Raw genomic sequence first — 5,613 nt, 5'->3', positions numbered from 1 at the left:
CGACTGCCTATTTATTTTTGTAACCAAATTCAGCAGAAACCCTTGGTACAGGGACCCTCTATCCGCAACCCGAGGACGCGTTCGGTGGCTTTGTCATAGGCCATAAAAAGGAAATATTACAAATTACCTTTAACTGTCGTTGATAGATCAACCACGATTTTCGTTAATTGTTTCGTCGGCATATTTTCTGATTTTGCTTCATTGCCTTCCTGAACTAATTCCTACATGATGAATATTTTCATTAGTTTTCTTTTTCAATGAAATTTTGTATAAATCATTACCTCCACTATTACTTTTTAATAACTTACCACACAGTTGAACGAAATAACTGGTTTCACCGTGACATCTTCCGTCGGACGATTCTCCCTCTTTTCTGTTTCCCTTAATACCTACAAAATACACATTTTTATTTTGGCTGTTTCTTAAATTTAAACAAAAATCACAAGCACAAGTGATTCTTTCGGTGAACTTACTAGGCAGTCCGACGGTACATCGGGATTTTTCATTAGGCTTTCTAGAATGAAATTCTGCCTTTTCCTTTTGACTGCTTTCAACGTCTTGCTTTCTATTTTATTTTTCATTTCCATCATCTGTTTTTTGTTTAGTGTGATATTCGTTGTGTATATCCCATCTTCAAAGATTTTTCTCTTCAGTTCTTTACGGTCCTCCTTCCTGTTGCCACAAACACCATGCTTACTGTACACCTTACATTTTTCAGCCATTTTCCCCCACTCTGCAAATTATTATATCACACATAAATATTGTACGTACTACCTCTTGTAAAAAAATGTATAAACTTTTCTGGTACCTCCAAAATCAACTATGTTAATGATCCGCCGTTTCCAATCCGTCTCATTGTTAAGAAGTTTCCTCATGACTTTGGGTGCTCTAACTGCACATTGTGACCAGTTTATAATTACTGGCTTTTTAGTATTTACAATATGGGTCCATTCGTCATCGTTGGGTTGGTTTTCCAACCACGAAACATATCCAACAGTTGGATTTTTCGCGCACTCATTAATCGGTACGCACAAAATGCACAATTCTCCAATCTCCTGCATAAATACAATCTGACAAATTTTAGGCCAAATTACACAGCAAAATTTGATTAAAAACAAATATTTCAATTCTAAAAAAAATTTTAATGATTGGACGTAAAAATAGCTCGCAAAAACATAGGTCAGGCAACTTAGCGGCTCCAATAACGAAAGACAAAATGTCATATAATGCATATTTTTTTGCTACTTTTTACCAAAAAAAATTATTTTGCTCTATTAGTTTTCGATAAAACAGGGCGGCGCTAGCTTGCCGGCAAGTCAGCGGCGCCCTCTACAAAAACCATTCAAAAATCAATAAATTGAACGAAATTACTAGGTTATATTTTGTTGCTATTCTTTTGCTTTACAATGAGCTATGAATCGCTTTTATAAAGTCAACCCTTGTTTTAAAAAAGTACCCCCTGTAATGAAAAAAGGTATTAAAAAATGACTAGGCTGTGCACAAACATATTTTAAAAAATTGAAAAATAAAGTTGAAAACACTTGTAAACCATGAACACGATATTTTTAAAGCATAACAAAAAAGAAAAATTATTGTTCACCCCTAATCGTTAAAAGCAATCCCCGTATTTTTATCCGAATACAAAACTGAAGAATAAGGTCAAAAATTGTATACATTAACTGTTGGGACTTTTCTCCTCCTGATTGTTGTGCTCCCTCATTATTCTCCAGTCGTAGAAATCGCTTTTGTAAAATTAACTCTTATATAGAAATAACACAAAACTAGCCAACGCAATGTATTTCATTTTCCAGTCTATGTGTGTATATTTAAAAAATATAATTTACCTTTTTCGATGCACCTTTTAATACCTTTAATTAACTTCCAGCGCGACTATTAAGTCTATCAAGCTAGCACCTCTTCAAACAAAATTCCCAAATTTATTTGTATCAGAATTTAGAGCTTTTTTGGGATCTTGAACGCAAAAACAACTCATTCCTAAAAATTACCCCTACTAAAAATAACTCTACCCCTATTTAAAAACTCAAATTCGGAAAAACAAAAAACACCAGGCTTTGAGCTTATTTTGCCCTCTCGAATGCATCAAATAAAAGTTTTAAAAAACTACCGCTATGTACAAAAACACCAACCCACTAGTAAAATGTTTAACCTCGTAATTGGAAATTTTCAAGAGCCCAAAAGTCAGAGACTCCAAATAATACTGGAAAACACTTTGAAAAGATTATTTTTTGGCAAAGTTATATCTAACTGGTAGAGAGGGGTTGATTTTAGACAATAAGGATTGGATTTCTATAATGAAAGCAGGCGTTTTCGAGGAGTCCAAAATTAATAGGCTTCATTCACACTGGAAAATACCTTAAAAAGCTCATTTTTGGCAAAGTTATATCTGCGTGGTAGAGAGGGTTTGATTTTAGACGTTACGGATTGGAGATAAACACATGAAAGGTTATTTTAGAGGACCCAAAAATCAGAGACACCATTGACACTGGAAAATTCTCTAAAAGATTATTTTTTACGAAGTTATATCGACGTGGTAGATGAGGGTTGATTTTAGACGTTGAGGGTTGTAGCCAAAAAATTAGAGTGGGAATTTTCGAGGATCCCAATAATCAGATACTCTACTGATACTGGAAAATTCTCAAAAAGAAGATTTTTTTACAAATTTATATCGACGGGGTAGATACGCCTTTTACAACGCCTCATGAGGTTATAGACTTCTGTCACTTTCATTTTGCCGATTTTCTGGAAAACAATGATTCCTATAAAAAAATGCTTGAAATAAAAAATGTGTATTTCGATGAGATCTATCACTTTTATTTGAAATATTTTTTTTTAATTTTGCATATTAGCTGAGATAAGCTCAAAAAACCATAATTTGTATGGGTTTTTTGATGATTACACCATGAAAATCAAATTTGCGCCAATTTTCACTATCATATTCGTAATGAGCGCATCAAAATACATAGGTATACGCAGTTTGAAGGGAATCGGGCATATCCGCTTTTCGAAAGTATACCGAAATATACAATTACTTTGGTATTGCAAGTATCAATTGACAAGTTTGAAACATTTGGAAAATATCTCCCTTACCACTCTTCAAAAGTTTGTTAAAATTGAGCCCGCCAGCATTTCATTAGATGGTGAGAGGGGGGGGGCAGGGCGAGAGAGTGTTTTCGGTGGGTGGGGCTTGATGAAGCATATGACCGTGCTCAGGACAGTCCTGAAGTAGAAAAAGTCAGATCTGCCTATCTCATGTTCGCTCTCTCTGGAGCCTATTTCCGTTCTCCCCACAGTGTTATCGGTCCATTTCTATGTGTAGATGGTGTGCATTGGTTACCCTTCATCGATCATACATTTCTGATGGCAGTCACTCGAAGACGTGCAAAGAATGTTGTTCAAAGTTACTACAATTTACTACTACTTGCTTTGACAGGCTATTTTCTTAACAGACCGTTGTGTCTGTATCCTGCGGTAATTTATAGAGCATCTTAATTACAAAAATAATGGAAAAGTTAAGAATAACAATTATTGTAAATAGCGTTTGTAACAAATGTAGTGAAGTGATAAGAGTCTGCGCGAATGAACAAGACTTTTGCAAAAAACCGAATTTTTCTGCCGAAAAATGCATGAATAATGCATTTGTTTATTAGATTTGTTTAAAAAATCATAAGTATCATAAGTATGATTATGGAAAATCATAAAAAACGTTTTTTCAACAAATAATTTGTTTATTAAAAATTTCGTTCTTTAATAACATATACAATATTGGAACATCTTCAGCTAATATTAGTTCACGAAACTTAGGCGATTTCAACACTTGACCTGTTATTGACAAGCACTGTGAACGTCGAATAGATAAAATGGCCACTTTTGCGTCATATTTGTTTGTTTATTTATAAATAATTGAAAACCTAGTTGAATAATCAGGCTCGACAACTCTCTTAGAAATCTTAACAGCTTTTTTCAATTTTTGTTTGTTCAAAACGCTTAATATTTGTGGGCTGTACGTTATTTTGAACCAAAAATGACATGGTTTACCCATTTTGTCAAGTGTGTTCATGTCAATATAATAATATAACATGCAATTCAAGGACATACTTCCCTCGCGTATACAGACAGAAGTCGTAATCCAATTTTAATTAAGGATAGCTAAAATTTTGATTCTATTGAAATGTTCCAAAATTGTAATATTCTGCAATTGTAATATCGAAAATATAGAACCGACAAATACAGTTGTGAGATTCTAATGCGCAATGCGCATGTGCTCGGGTGATTTTAACATCTGTATGTGTTTCAGTTTAACATACAAATATTTTTACCCCTAAAATCTCAAAAAGATTGTAGATGTTTGGCATGAATATCTACATCTTAGGTGGTACATGCTTACCATTTGAACATCTACATTTAACCATCCATTTTTCTTCGTGTACATATTGTTGGATTCGCAACAAAACATAGATTGTGAATATAATATTGTTTATTTGCTGATTCCAAAATTATAACATTTTTTGTCTGGCATGTTAAACCTCATTAGGACAAAGGGCCCTCCCCGCTGGCAAAGCTCGACACAAGGATCTCGCTTAGTCAGGAACTTGAGGAAAAATCGAGTGAGAGGGTAAGACGAGCAGGTGGGCAGATGACAATTCCGCCACAGCTACCTGTGTACCGTATCCCCACTACGCGGCGTCTACTGACCCTGTCGAGCTGCTGCCAGTGAGCTTGGTCAGCGGTGAGCATTTGTTCCTAATGAGGCCTAAAATATGGAATATAAAATTTTTTAATTTCCCACTTAGTAAATCACAAATATGATATTCGAAATCTACGAATTATAACGATTCCAACGATATGTTGTTTGACTCATAGAGTTGAAAAAAAGGTTATACATGTTTGACACAAAAGATAATATGTTCCTTCGTTTAGAATATTTGGTGGCCCTGATAAGGGCCTGTTTAATTTGTAAATACGCTAGTATACTACTACTACTAACATCTGGAAAAAACGTTCTGATTATAAATGATTGCATAAATTCCACTTAATCATATGTCATGATCGGTAATAGTTCAAAAGCGAATTTTGCAATCCTATCTTGAAATCAAGAATTATTTCTTCTGGATCCAAGCATAGGTCTTTTTCTACGCATAATTTTTTAATTGATTGGAAACACTCTTCATACGTTGTTTCGCGTTTGTCTTTTAGCAAGCAAAAAGCTAAAGGAATATAATGCCCGTTAAGATAACCGTGAATACCGAAAAGTTGCTTAACAAACTGAGTGCAAAAGTTAAATGTACCTTCGGCATACAATTTCTCTGACTCAGTTAGGTACTTTAAATTATTTTCAGTCGAGAAAATGATCATGTTTGATTTAGGATCATTCATGAGAACAAAATCTTCATCAAATTTAGTTTTTATTTTTAATTTATTTATTTTTTCATGAGTTTCGGTTAAACTTTTAGGAAGTGAGGGTAAAACGCTTTGACGGGCCCTGTATGCAGATTTTCTTACATTCGCTATATCATTTACTTTCAAATTTCGATGATCACTTGTTACACATGAGTTTATAATTTTTGCTGGTTTCTCGCAAGGTTGATCTACTGC

The 5,613-nt window shown here is 34.2% G+C and overlaps 1 pseudogene; it reads right to left on the bottom strand.

Moving 5' to 3' along the window:
- The window catches only part of LOC117181291, a 90,376-nt pseudogene that overhangs the window by 6,935 nt on the left and 77,828 nt on the right, over positions 1–5,613 (bottom strand).

Source organism: Belonocnema kinseyi, chromosome 10 (assembly GCF_010883055.1).
Source record: "Belonocnema kinseyi isolate 2016_QV_RU_SX_M_011 chromosome 10, B_treatae_v1, whole genome shotgun sequence".
Taxonomy (NCBI): domain Eukaryota; kingdom Metazoa; phylum Arthropoda; class Insecta; order Hymenoptera; family Cynipidae; genus Belonocnema; species Belonocnema kinseyi.
The sequence above is the reverse complement of the archived record's forward strand: the minus strand, read 5'-3'. Positions and strand labels throughout refer to the sequence as shown.